The sequence below is a fragment of the Rhinoderma darwinii genome, chromosome 1 (genome assembly GCF_050947455.1).
Source record: "Rhinoderma darwinii isolate aRhiDar2 chromosome 1, aRhiDar2.hap1, whole genome shotgun sequence".
In the NCBI taxonomy this organism is placed as follows: Eukaryota; Metazoa; Chordata; class Amphibia; order Anura; family Rhinodermatidae; genus Rhinoderma; species Rhinoderma darwinii.
In genome coordinates, this window is record NC_134687.1 from 653,954,817 (window position 1) to 653,971,829 (window position 17,013).

The 17,013-nt window shown below is 41.1% G+C and overlaps 1 pseudogene; it reads left to right on the forward strand.

Moving 5' to 3' along the window:
- The window catches only part of LOC142701777 (uncharacterized), a 135,725-nt pseudogene that overhangs the window by 40,109 nt on the left and 78,603 nt on the right, over window positions 1-17,013 (forward strand).

Here is a 17,013-nt window from a genome sequence, read left to right on the forward strand (position 1 = left end):
TGGCTGCTCTACAGGCATGGCCCGAGCGCCATCCCTTCCCTTTCGTGTCTTTTTTTTTTGTTTTCCACTGTTAGTCCAAGCTTAACCTTGGTTGTTATTGTTGTTATATCTATGGACCCCCTACTTACAGTGTAGTCCTTGGCACTGATAGGCCAGCCAGGCTCAGTTTTATAGATGTTATCAGCTTTCTTATAGTAGTCATTTTGCCTGGAATGTGACAGTTATATTTTATTATTATTATTTTTTCTTATTGGAAGTTCAATAGAAAACTATTGTTTTAAAAAAAAAAGTGTCTCTCACTATACACAGAATCATTACACAATAGTGAAGAAGACATCGGGTGACTGTACGTCTCCCATCATCCATCTCCAGTCAGGAGTATGGAGCAGTAGTCAGAGCCCTATCACAGAGCCTCCCCCCTCTCTCCCGGATACATGAGAAGAACAATAATAAGAAGAACTGATCTGCAAGATGACTGAGCTGCTGACTGGAGAGGTGACACTGCTGGTAAATTCTACAGTAACCGCAGTGGAGGTGTCTGGGTGATGACTGTATCATTGTGTGTGTCAGGTTCCTATAAGTTGTCAGGATTTAACTGTCTATTTTTCTATGTAGGAGTGGTAGTATCTAGAAGGACACAAGGATCTGTACGAAGAGGTCATGATGGAGAACTATCGGCTGCTTACATCACAAGGTAAGAAGAGGTATTTGTGTGTGTGTATATATATTCATGTGTGTGTGTGTGTGTGTGTGTGTGTGTGTGTGTGTGTGTGTGTTTTATATATAGATGACTTTGGATGTATATCTTGCAATTTGGAGTATATTTCTTAATTTTGTTGAAGAGCCCATTGACATGCCTAAGGGGCCAGCAAGACCAGTAATTTTAGACTTCCTACAGGAAGAAATACATAAAAACTAAAGTCCCAGCACTATTAAGGAAAAGATATCCACTCTTAGAACTCTACCTCAGGTTAGATTATGTGAGCATTTCTTGATTAGAAGGTTTTCAAAGCAGCCTTGAGGCTAAAACCTTCTTTAAAATCTAGATTGCCCTTCTTAGACTTAAACTTGATATTGTCTAGACTCTTTCGAGCCTTCCTTTTAGCTCCTAGACAGTATCCCACTTAAGGTTTAGTCCTACAATGCAACTATTTTAATTGCGATTACATCTGCAAAGAGACCGGGGGGGGGGGGAATAACTGCCATTTCTGCTGCATCCCCTTTACTATGCCTCTCAGGAGATTATCTCACCCTCCTTGTTCCAATGCCCAAAAATGAAAAAGATATTATGAGGTCCCTGATTTAAGTATGCAGAAGTCACTAGGAAATTTAGAAAAATCCTTTCAAATGTGCAATTTCAGAGCTCTAACTGGGAGACCGTTACCAGTAGGACTATTGCTAGATGGATAGTAAAGACCATAGTTTTGCCTACTACTCGGGGGAGAGCCCCCTTCTGGTTTATCTGCTCACCCTACCAATAGCAAGAGGAGTACGAAGGAAAAAAGGCGGATATCTCTCTGGCGCAGACGGTTTGTGTGGGGTCCACGGCTAGAATTGTTCGTTCAGCCCAGTTAAGTCCAGTCACGTAGACAAGGTAAGTACAAAGTGTTTTTATTAAGTACAATATACAACATCAAAGTGTTTCGAAACCGAACTGGCTTCTTCCTCATGTAGTGTACAAATGATCAAGGTGTGTGGGGTACAATTTATATAACCGAGAGTAAGGTCGGCTGGAATAACGACTACCGGGTCAGGGTTACAGGTCATGTTTACGGCTGAACACAGACAAACAATGAACTAGAAATTCGATGTATATTACAACACAATTTTTAGTATCCCAAATGTTAAAAAGTATCTTAATAAATTATAGTCTAATAAAACATAATCTATATCATCATAAAGAGCATTTACGTTTAATATATATATATATATATATATATATATATATATATATATATATATATATATACAGTGAAGGAAATAAGTATTTGATCCCTTGCTGATTTTGTAAGTTTGCCCGCTGTCAAAGTCATGAACAGTCTAGAATTTTTAGGCTAGGTTAATTTTACCAGTGAGAGATAGATTATATAAAGAAAAAAAAAAGAAAATCACATAGTCAAAATTATATATATTTATTTGCATTGTGCACAGAGAAATAAGTATTTGATCCCCTACCAACCATTAAGAGTCCAGCCTCCTCCAGACCAGTTACACGCTCCAAATCAACTTGGTGCCTGCATTAAAGACAGCTGTCTTAAATGGTCACCTGTATAAAAGACTCCTGTCCACAGACTCAATTAATCAGTCTGACTCTAACCTCTACAACATGGGCAAGACCAAAGAGCTTTCTAAGGATGTCAGGGACAAGATCATAGACCTGCACAAGGCTGGAATGGGCTACAAAACCATAAGTAAGACGCTGGGTGAGAAGGAGACAACTGTTAGTGCAATAGTAAGAAAATGGAAGACATACAAAATGACTGTCAATCGACATCGATCTGGGGCTCCATGCAAAATCTCACCTCGTGGGGTATCCTTGATCCTGAAGAAGGTGATAGCTCAGCCGAAAACTACACGGGGGGAACTTGTTAATGATCTCAAGGCAGCTGAGACCACAGTCACCAAGAAAACCATTGGTAACACATTACGCCGAAATGGATTAAAATCCTGCAGTGCCCGCAAGGTCCCCCTGCTCAAGAAGGAACATGTACAGGCCCGTCTGAAGTTTGCAAATGAACATCTGGATGATTCTGAGAGTGATTGGGAGAAGGTGCTGTGGTCAGATGAGATTAAAATTGAGCTCTTTGGCATTAACTCAACTCGTCGTGTTTGGAGGAAGAGAAATGCTGCCTATGACCCAAAGAACACCGTCCCCGCTGTCAAGCATGGAGGTGGAAACATTATGTTTCGTGGGTGTTTCTCTGCTATGGGCACAGGACTACTTCACCGCATCAATGGAAGAATGGATGGAGCCATGTACTGTCAAATCCTGAGTGACAACCTCCTTCCCTCCACCAGGACATTAAAAATGGCTCGTGGCTGGGTCTTCCAGCACGACACTGACCTGAAACATACAGCCAAGGCAACAAAGGAGTAGCTCAAAAAGAAGCACATTAAGGTCATGGAGTGGCCTAGCCAGTCTCCAGACCTTAATCCCATCGAAAACTTATGGAGGGAGCTGAAGATCCGAGTTGCCAAGCGACAGCCTCGAAATCTTAATGATTTACAGATGATTTGCAAAGAGGAGTGGGCCAAAATTCCATCTAACATGTGTGCAAACCTCATCATCAGCTACAAAAAAATGTCTGACTGCTGTGCTTGCCAACAAGGGTTTTGCCACCAAGTATTAAGTCTTGTTTGCCAAAGGGATCAAATACTTATTTCTCTATGCACAATGCAAATAAATATATATAATTCTGACAATGTGATTTTCAGTTTTTTTTTTTTATATAATCTATCTCTCACTGGTAAAATTAACCTAGCCTAAAAATTCTAGACTGTTCATGTCTTTGACAGTGGGCAAACTTACAAAATCAGCAAGGGATCAAATACTTATTTATATATATAAAAAGTAATTATATGTCTGTTTTGAATCTATAAAAAACATATATGATTAAAACAAGAATAAAATGAATTTAAATATGTAAAAGAGATTAATAAGGAGTAGCTACGAATTTAGCCTTCACTACAAAGCGTCATAGGTTATCATAGTGACATACCGATATGTTCCTGTTAGGATTTTTTTAGGGTGTCATTTAAAATTATCACAATGAAATAAAATAAAAATGGAAATAGAAATATATTGGCTGTATAGGTCATTACTTTAGTAATTTGGATGTTAGTACTTGCCCCAAACTGTAGGTACAGAGTTTTAAAACAACACTTTATAAAAACACAATCTTTTAAAATATTGATAAATAAATCACATATTTGGATTGACAATTCAATTATGTCTCGATTTTTATATTTATTTTCAGTTTGGTGTGATTGAAAAGAGTCAGTGTTGGTGATCGTACAACAACAAAAACACCTAGTTTTTCCACATTTAGAGCTGCCCTTTTCATATGATTTTTTTTTTTCTCAAATATTTATTTTCAAAAAATTAAACACATACATTAACATAAATTTTGATAAAAGAAGAACGACCAATGGCAGCTTCACGTTTTATACATACATATTTTCTAGTAATGGTGAAAACATTAGACCATCTGATCAAATAATATCCAGAAAAGTCAAGAAGCAAGGCCATCAAAGAAAATAAATAACACCAACAAACAAGGTACATCATATTGTGCTATAACCGTGTATCAAATGAGTTTGTAGATTATAATTTCGGCATATATCGAGTGCTATAAATAATAAAACATTAACATGTCCACGAGTAGGTCATGGATGCAAGGCCGATACCCAGGCAGTCCACTTAGACCATTGTGTCACAAATAACAACCTAAAGAATGGAGTCAATACACCGCTTTGACTAGTAAAAAGTAATTTTTATTGATACAAAACATAAAACATGAAAACAATTCACACATTAAAATCATAGATGACTGCCACAGTGTGGAAAAATTGGAAGCCAGACAGGTATGAAGTATAAATAGCGGACGAAGGCTCCTCCGCCGAAACGCGCGTCGGGTGTGACGCCAGACAGCAGGATAACACACTATGGGTAAGGTTCTAACATGCTACTCATATGCCTTCTCCCACATTGCAATGTGGATAGGTTAGGCACTTCTTTATTCCTTTATGCTTACAACTATGTACCATGACCCAGGACTGCATATATTAATTTAGATTGGTTTTCTCAGTCCCTTTTGATGTTATCCTCTGGAGTATTATACTCCTATATTCATACACTGCTATTTATACTTCATACCTGTCTGGCTTCCAATTTTTCCACACTGTGGCAGTCATCTCTGATTTTAATGTGTGAATTGTTTTCATGTTTTATGTTTTGTATCAATAAAAATTACTTTTTACTAGTCAAAGCTGTGTATTGACTCCATTCTTTAGGTTGTTGTTCTAGATATTCTAGGAGTCATAGCTATTTGTTATATATAGTCATAGGCACCATTGTATGCCCTTTTTCCTCGCTAATACGATACCACTTATGGATATAACTTAAGGGGAATTCAGGTTGTCCTCCATATTGGTTGTGTACATTGTGTCACAAATGTTTCGTGAGATCGTCTCTCCCAACTAGAGAGTTCCTCAAGATGATATATTTGCTTCACCCTGTCTATCCACATAGTGGATCCTTATTAAGCCACAAGAGGTACAAGTAGCTTAGCAGCCATTATTAAGTGCGTTGGAAGACTATGTTTAGCTAAAGGACATTCTGGGGTGGAATGATTTAGCAATACAAGAGAAGGAGACAAAGTAATAGAAGTAGCACAGATGTTATTAATCTGAGTTTCAATAGATTTCCAGTAAGCGGAAATAGAAGGACACTCCCACCATATATGAAGTAAGGATCCTGGGGATCGGCCACACCTCCAACAGACATTAGGAGAACTCGGATACATTTTGGAGACAACAATAGGACGTCGGTACCATCTGGTTAATACCTTATAAGAATTCTCCTGTGTTGTAATGCAACGTGAAAAACCGTGAGACCGAGACATAATATTTTTGGCCACACTATCAGAGAAGGTGAGATTTAAAGAGGCTCTGTCACCAGATTATAAGTGCCCTGTCTCCTACATAGTCTGATCGACGCTGTAATGTAGATAACAGCAGTGGTTTTTATTTTGAAAAACAATAATTTTTTAGCAAGTTATGAGCAATTTTAGATTTATGCTAATTAGTTTCTTAAAGACCAACTGGGCGTGTTTTTAATGTTGACCAAGTGGGTGTTTTAAAAAAGTGTATGAGGCTGACCAAACAGTGACCAATCAGCTTCATACACTTCTCATTGTTCCAGCTCAGCTTCTTTCACTGCACACTGTGCTGTGGATCATGCTGGGCTGGAACAATGAGAAGTGTATGACACTGACTGGTCACTGATTGGTCAGCGTCATACACTCCTCTGTACAACACCCACTTGGTCAAAATCCGCCCAAAAATTTGGTCTGACAGTGGTTTGGTTTGCTAATAGTTTTCTATACAATGTGGATAAAAGGCGTTTCGGAGGAGTGGGCATACATAAAAGGGTTTTATACCACGATAAATCCCTTTTTATATGGAAACTGAGAAGGAATCTCATACATATGTCAAAGTGCGCATATTGCATGGATGACTAAACATGCTTGGAGAATGTAGGAAAAAAAGAGGCATGTTCAGTTGTTTGCCTATCTCCAAGCAGTTCCCCCAACGAGCATGGCTTTAGAGTTTGCCATAACCCCAGAGGGTCATTATAATTAGTATCTAGCAAATAAGGAAGAAGATTCGCCGGAGTTATTGATGATGGGAACAGTATGGGTTTTAGGTGTGTATGAATGTATGACCAGCTATGTAATAGGCTCTTTAAATATGAGTCTTGAGTTTCCATGTAATTGATGGGATGCGGGTAGCCAAGGCAGAAGGGGTAAGTGTATGGAAGGCCAGCGATCTAGCAAGTTTAGGTGAGGCCCTTGAAAGTAATTCGATAAGTGTTCTAAATTGAGCTGCATGATAAGGCTGGATTCACACGAGCACATTACGTCCTTAATGGACGGAACGTATTTCGGACGGAAGTCCCGGACCGAACACACTGCGGACCGAACATGATTACAGTACGGGACAGTTGTTCGGCAGCGAGGCAGGGACTCCTAGCATCGTACATAACTATGATGCTAGGAGGCCGGCTCCCTGCAGTGTGTTCGGTCCGGGTCTTCCGGCCGAAATATGTTCCGTCTGTAATGTGCTCGTGTGAATCCAGCCTAATACATGACCATATCAGGTAGACCAAATCCCCCTTGTTCCCTAGACAATGTCAATTGTTTATAGGATAGGTGAGATCGGGACTGCCTCCAGATAAATTAAGAGAACATACGTCTTAATTTAGTAAAGTATGAAGTAGGAATAAACACCCCGGCGCAGTTTGTTGTAAATAAAGGAATTTGGGCAATATATATGCCTTTAGGAGATTTTTCCTTCCCAGCCACGATATCAAAGGTATATTTAAGTCTTTAAGTTGAGAAGAAACCGAATTGAGAAGGGGCAAATAGTTCGATGAGAGGATCTCAGAGATGTCGCCAGAGAGCCTCACACCTAGGTACTTAATATGGGATGTGGGCCACTTAAATGGAAACTCCCTGGAGAGTCTCGAGATCCTCTCAGGGGATATATTTAAACCCAATACTTCGCACTTTTCGTAATTCATTTTAAAATGAGATACATCTCCAAACTGTTTAACCCCTTCCCCACATTTGCCGTAAATGTACGTCATGGAATGCATTGACTTCCCGCAAAATGCCGTACATTTACGGCAAATGTTTGACACCGGCTCAGAAGCTGAGTCGGTGCCATCATCGTCGGATCTCAGCTGTATCTTACAGCTGACATCCGACTGTAACGGTGGGGACCGAAATTAGCTTCGATCCCCGCCATTAACCCCTTAAGTGCAGCGCTCAAACGCGATCGCTGCACTTAAGGTGTTTGCAGCTCATCGGAGCCCCAGCAATGAAATTGCCGGGGTTCCGGTGGCTGCAATGGCCTAATACTGGCCTCCCGGTCTGCCTAGCACCGAAGCCGGCCAAGATCCGCCCGGCGGCGGAGCCTGATCGGCTTCCGTAGCTGCCGGCAATATGGCGCCGGGTCAGGAGCTGATCCGGCGTCCTCAGCGGTGGAAGTCAGCTGTACTGTACAGCTGACATCCACCTGTAACGGCAGGAACCGGAGCTAGCTCCGATCCCTGCCTTTAACCCCTTCGATGCAGCAATCGAAAGCGATTGCTGCATCGTAGCGGTTACTAGAAGATCGTCAGCCCTGACAGGCAATCGGGACTGGCGACTGCTGTTATGGCAACAGGAGACACAATGGTCTTCTGTTCTGCCATTACGGAAGCCGATTAGGCCCCGCCGGGAGGCGAAGCCTAATCGGCTTGCTGTCAGTGAATGACTGACAGATCTAATACATTGCACTACATAGGTAGTGCAATGTATTAGAAAAAAAAAAAAACTGACCGTTGGACCTTCAAGTCCCATAGTGGGACTTGAAGAGAAGTGTAAAAAAAAGTATAAAAAAGTGCAAAAAATAAAAGTTTGAAAACAATAAAAGTTTCAAGTAATCAAATAAAACACAATCACCCTTTTACTCTTATCAAGTCCTTTATTATTGAAAAATAATAATAAACCATATGTATTTGGTATCGCCACCACCGTAACGACCTGAGGTATCAAAATATTATATTATTTATTGCACGCGGTGAACAGCGTAAAAAACAAAAAACGTAAAAACTTTACCAGAGTTTCTGTTTTTTGGTCACTTTGCCCTACAAATATTAGAATAAAAAGTGATCGAAAAGTCGCACGTATCCAAAAATGGTACCTATAAAAACTATAGCTCGTCCCGCAAAAAACAAGCCCTCATACACCTCCGGCGACAAAAGTTATGGTTCTCACAACTTGGCGACAGAAAAAATACATTCTTTTTACAAAAGTAATTTTATTGTGCAAAAAGTTGTAAAACATAAAAAAGTGCTATAAATTTGATATCGCCGGAATCGTACTGACCCGCAGAATAAAGTTAACATGTCATTTATAACGCATGGTGAACGCTGTATAAAAAAAAACGAAAAAAGCTGTGCCAGAATTGCGTTTTTTTGTTTACCTGGCATCCCAAAAAATAGGATAAAAGGTGATCAAAAAGTCACATGTACCCCAAAATGGTACTAATAATAACTACAGCTCGTCCCGCAACAAACCAGCCCTCATACCGCTACGTCTATGAAAAATAAAATTAGTTATGGCTCCAATAAGTCAGGAAATAAAAAAATATGCAGTTGTGCCCGAGGGGAACATTTCTTCTGTTTCAAGAGGCGATTTATTAAGGACCTAAAATTAGGGAACCAGGAAGGGGAGGGCCCAAACATATCCGCTGGAAGCGATGGTGCCCGTATTATACCAGGACAACACTTTCCCAGCAAAATTCCCCTAACTACAAAAGGTGCGGCGTGTGGACCAAAAGGGGGATAAGAAATGACACCATTTATCAGTGCGACACTGGCCTGTGCGGAAAGGATTGCTTCACAGCGTAACACACATCTATGGATTATTATTTTTTTTTTATACCATCTGACTATGCCCCTTATATACTCCACCCCGCTTACATGTACCCCCACATTATAAATGGAAACACCAGCAATACTCAAACAAATATAGTACCAAGCAAAATCCGCTCTCCAAAAGCCAAATGGTGCTCCCTCGGCTCTGAACCCTACAGCGTGCCCAAACAGCAGTTTCCTTCAACATATATGGCATCGTCATACCCGGGAGAACCCTTTTAACAATTTTTGGGGTGTGTGTCTCCAGCGTCATAAGCTTGGCATGACATATTTGCCACTGAATGGCATATCTAGGGAAAAATATACATTTTTAATTTGCACCATCCGCAGCGCATTCATTTATGGAAAAGACCTGTGGGGTGAAAATGCTCACTACACCCCTTAATAAATGCCTTGAGGGGTGCAGTTTCCATAATGGGGGTCACTTCTCAGGGGTTTCTTTTTATTATTTCACATCGGAGCCTCTGCAGTTGTGAACCAATACTTTGTAAATCGCCAAATTAGGCCTCCACTCCGCATGGTAGTCTTCACTCCTGAGCCCTGTCATATGTCCAGGCAAAAGATTAGGGCCACATGTAGGGTGTTTCTAAAACCGGGAAACACTGCATAATAATTAGAGAGCTGTCTTGTTATGGTGGCACAAGCCGGGCACCACATATTGGCATATCTATGGAAAAAAATCCCATTTTCACTCTGCAACATCGAGTGAACACTAATTTCTACAAAACACCTGCAGGGTTAAAATGCTTACTACACCCCTTGGTAAATGCATTGAGGGGTGTAGTTTCCAAAATGGGGTCACTTCTGTGGGGTTTCCACTGTTTTGGGCCCACAGGCGCCCAGAAACCAATCCAGCAACATCTGCACTCCAAATGGCGGTCCTTCCCTTCTGAGCCCTGCCGTTTGCCCAAACAGCAGTTTATGACCACATATGGGGCATTGCCGTACTCGGGAGAAATTGCTTTACATATGTTGGGTTCTTTTTTTCCTTTATTTCTTGAGAAAATGAAAAAATTTGCGCTAAAGCTACGCCTTATTGAAGAAAAAGGACTGTTTTTATTTTCACTGCCTAATTCTAATAAATTCTATGAAACATCTGTGGGGTCAAAATGCTCACTACACCCCTAGATGAATTCCTCAAGAGGTGTAGTTTCCTAAATGGAGTCCCTTTTTGGGCGTTTTCATGGTCTTGTCCCCTCAGGGGCTTTGCAAATGTGACATGGCCTCCGCAAACCATTCCTGCTAAATGTGATCTCAAAAAGCCAAATAGTGCTCTTTCCCTTCTAAGCCCTGCCGTGTGTCCAAACAGCCGTTTATTACCACATGTGGGCTACTGTTTTACTCGGGAGAAATTGCTTTACAAATTTTGTGGTGCTTTTTCTCCTTCAGTCCTTCTGGAAATTAGAAAAAATTAGCTAAACCTAGATTTTTTTTGAAAAAATGTAGATTATTATTTTCAGGGCCTACTTCCAATAATTTCTGCAAAAAAACTGTGGGGTCAAATCGCTCACTATACCCCTAGATAATTTCCTCAATGGGTGTAGTCTCCAAAATGGGGTCACTTGTGGGGGGTTTCCACTGTTTTGTCCCCTCAGGGGCTTCGTAAATGTGACATGGCCTCTCAAACCATACCTGCTAAATTTGAGCTCCAAAAGCCAAATGGCGCTCTTTCCCTTCTAAGCCCTGCCGTGTATCCAAATATCCATTTATTACCACATGTTGGGTATTGTTTTACTCTGGAGAAATTGCTTTACAAATTTTGCGGTGCTTTTTCTCCTTTAGTCCTTGTGGAAATGAGAAAAAAAATCGCTAAACCTACATTTTCTTTGAAGAAATGTTGATTTTAATTTTCACGGCCTACTTCCAATCATTTCTGTAAAAAACCTGTGCAGTCAAAATGCTCACTACACCCCTAGATAATTTCCTTGAGGTGTCTAGTTTCCCAGATGGGGTCACTTTTGGGGGATTTTTACTGTTTTGTCACTGCAAGAGCCCTTCAAACCTGACATGGTGCCTAAAATATATTCTAACAAAAATAAGGCCCCAAAATCCTATATGTGTTCCTTTTGCTTCTGAGGTCTGTGCTTCAGTCCAGTCGCACGCTACGGCCACATGTGGGATATTTCCTAAAACTGCAGAAACTGGGCAACAAATATTGAGTTGCATTTCTCTGGTAAAACCTTCTGTGTTATAAAAAAAATTGTATTAAAAATTTATTTCTGCTAAAAAATATGAAATTTGTACATTTCACCTCTACTTTGCTTTAATTCCTGTGAAATGTGTAAAGGGTTAAGACATTTTCTAAATGCTGTTTTGAATACTTTGAGGGGTGAAGTTTTTAAAATGGGGTGACTTTTTGGGGGTTCTAATATATAAGGCCCTCAAAACCACTTCACAACTGAACTGGCCCCTGTAAAAATAGCCTTTTGAAATTTTCTTGAAAATGTGAGAAATTGCTGCTAAAGTTCTAAGTCTTGTGAGGTCATAGAAAAATAAAAGGATGTTCAAAAAAACGATGCCAATCTAAAGTAGACATATGGGTGATGTTAATACGCAACAATTTTGTGTGGTATAACTGCCTGTCTTACAAGCAGATACATTTAAATTGAGAAAAATGCTAATTTTTGCAATTTTTCGCTAATTTTTGGTGTTTTTCACAAATACTGAACATATCGAGCAAATTTTGATAGTAACTTAAAGTGCAATGTGTCACGAGAAAACAGTCTCAGAATCGCTTGGATAGATGAAAGCATTCCGGAGTTATTACCACATAAAGTGACACGTCAGATTTGAAAAATGAGGCTCTGTCAGGAAGGTCAAAAGTGGCTAAAGAGGGAAGGGGTTAAAGAGCTTAAGCAGGGCTGGGAATGCCAACTCCGGTTCTGAGATAAACAGAAGCATGTCATCTGCAAAGGCCGCTATTTGGTGTATCTCCGCGCCTACCTTCAGCCCCCCAATCTCTGTATGTTGGCGGATCGCTTGTATAATTGTGTCCAATGATAAGAGGAATAAAGAGGGAGAAAGCGGGCAACCCTGACGTGTGCCGTGTTTCTTATGTCAAAGGGTGTGGGAAGAATACCATTAACCTTGACCTTCGCGGTGGGGTTAGAGTATAAGGTAAATATTGCATTAATGAACTGCAGCGGGAACCTAAATTTTGATAGCGTTACAGCAAGGAAATTCCATGCAACTCTATCAAATGCTTTCTCCGCATCCATACTTATGATCGCTAAAGGTGTGTTCTGCTTCCCAGCATATTGTATGGCATGGATGACTCTGTGCGAATTATCCCTTGCCTCTCCGCCCATTACAAACCCTGTCTGCTCCAAGTTAACGATTATGGGGAGAATAGGGGCTATCCGGGATGCTAATATTTTCGCCCATAATTTGATATACGCGTTCAACAGGGATATTGGTCTGTAATTTTGGCAAAGTGTGGGGTCCTTTCCCTCTTTGTGAAGGAATGTTATATGCGCTAACAACGATTGCAGATTCAGAATTTTAGTAATTAAAATAATCTGCTAAAGGAGTTACCAGGATATCGAAATATTTTTTATAATAAGAAATGGGAAATCCGTCAGGGCCAGGGCTCTTCCCATTTAGGGATGGTATGTAGAACCTTCTTTATCTCTTCTATAGTAATTGGAGAAACGATGTTGGCAGCATCCTCATCTGAAAGAGTGGGTAAGAGCAGGGGTCAAGAAAGTCATGTATGGACATACCATTAGGGGATGACTGTGCCTCGTTGAGAGTCGAGCCTAAATTATAAAGTTTACTGTAAAAGGTAGAAAAAACATTAGCTGTTCCCGAGCTGTCAGTAACTGTATCACACTTCTCCGAAATTACCTTCCTAATGAAAGAACGTTCTTTCGCTTTTTTGACCAAAGCTGACATAACTTTGCCCCCTCCCTATCCCCATGAGCACAATGCTTGTGACGTATCTTCAGATAAGATCTGGCAGCTTTTTTTTTTTAGAGCATCTGTCAGGGAATGGCACAACTGAACGAGCTTGTCTTGTTCTGCAGTGGCCAATGATTTTTTTTTGGAGTTTTTCAATTTTAGCAATTTTGGAGAGTAAGTCTGATATTTGTTTAGCCCTCTGCTTTTTACGAAAGGCTCCCAAAGAAATGAAATCCCCCCCTTATGACTGCTTTGTGCGTCTCCAATCTAGAAGCTTGCGAAGTGTCTATCGGACTATTCAAATCAAAAAAGCTTTGTATCTTATTAGCTATGTCAGCTTTGGTTTGGTCATTATCAATTAGAGATTTATTCAATATCCATGAATTTGCACTCTGTCACTGACAAGGATAGAAATACCAGGGCGTGATCTGATATGGTTATATTACCTACCTCTGCCTTTATCACTAGGGGCAGGCATCTACGCATTGCAAACATGTAATCCAGTCTTTGATAAGATCTTTGCCTGGGTGAAAAGAATGTGTAATCTAAAGTATCAGGGTGTAATGTGCGCCAAATGTCTATCAAGCCAGGTTTGACCAGGTTAGAATGTACATTTCTCACAGCATGTTGGGATAGAGCCGACTTTTTGGATGAAGAGTCCAATAAAGGATTAAGGACAAGGTTGAAATCACCTAATAACAACACCCCCTCAGAGAAGGCTGACACCTTTTGTAAAACAGTATTCAACCAGGAGACCGTATGTGTGTTTGGGGCATACAAATTGCATATTGTGAATAAAGTATTGCCAAAGTGACTTTTTAGAAATAGATATCTCCCCTCAGAGTCTGCCATAGTGTCCTTCAGTGTAAAGGGTAGTTGTCTACCAATTCCAACACTAACCCCTCTAGCAGCAACATCAGGGCATGGCGCATGGAACCACCTATCATAGGCAGAGTTGCATAGATTGGGAATATGTCCCTTACGAAAATGTGTCTCCTGGAGAAAGGTATCAATTCTCTTTTTAACCATTAAAGAAAACACGCAACTGCGCTTCATCGGAGAATTGCAGCCCTTGACATTAAAAGAAGCAATATTTAAAGGAGTATCAGTCATCATTATTGATAAATAATAATAATAATAATCTTTATATAGCGCCAACATATTACGCAGCACTTTACAATTTAGAGGGAACATAAAACAAACAATATCGGACATTACATAGTGACAAAGTTAATTTACAATTCAAGCCTGAGAAGTGAGGACCCTGCTCGCAAGAGCTTACAATCTATGAGGAAATAAAGGAGACACAAAGTGTAACAGTGTTTGTTCTGTACAATAGTCCAGCCATTTTTATACACATGGGGTGGTACACATAAAGCTGCATGAGCCGGTCACCAGCCAGTATCCGTGTATGACTGACATGAAGAGAAGGAGTGTGAGGGAATCTTATTCTGATGACTAATCTAAAAGGAGGGCCATGGAAAGGAGTTAGATTAGGGAATGATATAGGCTTGTCTAAATAGATGTGTTTTCAGGGCACGTTTAAAACTGTGGATATTGGGAATTAATCTGATTGTCTGGGGTAGCACATTCCAGAGGACTGGTGCAGCACGAGCAAAATCTTGGAGACGGGAGTGGGAGGTTCGGATTATGGAGGATTTTAATGTAAGGTTGTTAGTAGAACGGAGAGCTTGAGTAGGGTGGTAGACAGAGATGAGGGAGGAGATGTAAGGAGGTGCAGTACTGGGGAGAGCTTTGTGGGTGAGAGTAATACGTTTGAATTTTATTCTGAAGGGTATAGGTAACCAGTGCAGTGACTGGCACAGGGTAGAGGCGTTGGTGTAGCTCATAAATATGAGCCTGGCTGCTGCATTGAGGATCGATTGGAGAGTTTGGTGAGGGGAAGACCGACTAGTAATGAGTTACAGTAGTCAAGACGAGAGTGAATCAGAGCAACAATGAGAGTTTTGGCTGTTTCCTCAGTAAGAAAAGGGCGGATTCTGGAGATGTTTTTGAGGTGAAAATGACAGGAGTGTGAAAGTGATTGAATGTGAGGAGTAAAGGAAAGATCTGAGTTAAAAATAACCCAGAGACAGCGGGCATGCTGCTTAGGAGTTATGATAGTGCCACACACAGAGATGGAGACATCAGGTTTACGGAGGTTAGTAGATGGTGGGAACACAAGGAGCTCAGTTTTAGAAAGATTCAATTTCAGATAGAGAGAGGACATGATGTTAGAGACAGCGGACAGACAATCACTGGTGTACTGTATTAGAGCAGGGGTGCTGTCACGGGAAGAGGCATATAATTGGGTGTCATCAGCGTAGAGATGGTACTGGAAGCCAAATCTGCTGATGGTTTGTCCAATAGGGGCTGTGTAGATTGAAAACAGGAGCGGACCTAGGACTGATCCCTGAGGAACCCCGATAGCAAGGGGAAGAGGAGAAGAAGTGGAGCCAGCAAATGACACACTGAATGAGCGGTCAGAGTGATAGGAGGAAAACCAAGAGAGAGCCGCGTCCTTGAGGCCAATAGAGTGGAGCATGTTAAGTAGGAGTTTGTGGTCTACAGTGTCAAAGGCTGCATTGAGATCCAGAAGAATCAGGAGAGAGGATTTACCCTCCGATTTAGCCGCCAAGAGATCATTTGAGACTTTAGTATGGGCAGTGTCTGTGGAGTGTTGAGTGCGGAAACCAGATTGTAAGCGGTCAAGAATGGAGTTGGCAGAGAGATAGCGGATAAGGCGAGAGTAGACCAAGCGTTCCAGGAGTTTGGAGATGAAGGGCAGATTAGAGACTGATCGGTAGTTGGCAGGGCTGAATGGGTCAAGTGTTGTTTTTTTCAGTAATGGGTTTATAATGGCATGTTTAAAAGAGGAGGGAAAGATACCAGAGGAAAGAGAGAGGTTAAATATTTTAGTGAGGTGACCAGTGACAGCTGGGGAGAGGGACTGGAGGAGGTGTGAGGGGACAGGATCACTAGGGCAGGTAGTAGGACGAGAAGAAGAGAGGAGCCTAGAGACTTCTTCTATTATTGGGTCAAATGCTGAAAGTGAAGAAGAGGGAGTGCGGGAGGGAAGGGGATCGATGTTACTAGGGGACTGGGAGATATCATGGCGGATTTTGTCAATTTTAACATTAAAATAAGTGGCCAGGTCTTCAGCACTGAAATCTGTGATTGGCGTCTGCACTTTAGGACTAAGGAGGGAGTGAAAAGTATCAAAGAGGCGTTTTGGATTATTAGATAGTGTGGAGATGAGAGAAGTGAAATAGACTTGTTTGGCGCGGTGAAGGGCAGAGTTGTAAGTTTTGAGCATAAATTTGTAATGGAGGAAGTCTGCAGCCAACCGCGATTTTCTCCACAGTCGTTCGGCACATCTTAAGCACCGCTGAAGAAAGCGAGATTGAGGCGTGTGCCAGGGTTGTCGTCTTTGTCTGGTGGTTTGGAGTGTAGGGGGGGGCTGCTTCATCCAATGCATTCTTGAGTGTTATTGTAAAGTTTGGCAGCCAGATTGGGACAGGAGAGGGAAGTGATAGGGGACAATGAGGACTGTAGACTGTCTATGAGTTTTTGAGTGTTAATGGCATGTAGATTTCTGTATGTCTGATATGTAGCATTGGCCTTGGAAGGCAGAGAATATTTGATATTAAAGGAGAGCAGGTTGTGGTCAGAAAGCGGGAGAGGAGAGTTAATAAAGTCAGAAACTGAGCAGAGACGGAAGAAGACCAGGTCGAGCGAATGCCCGTCTTCATGTGTAGGAGAGTTAGTAAGTTGTGACAGACATAGGGAGGAGGTTAAAGATAAAAACTGGGAGGCAGATGAGGAGATTGGGTTATCAATGGGGATGTTGAAGTCACCCATGATGAGAATGGGTGTTTCAGAGGATAGAAATTGTGAAAGCCAGGTAG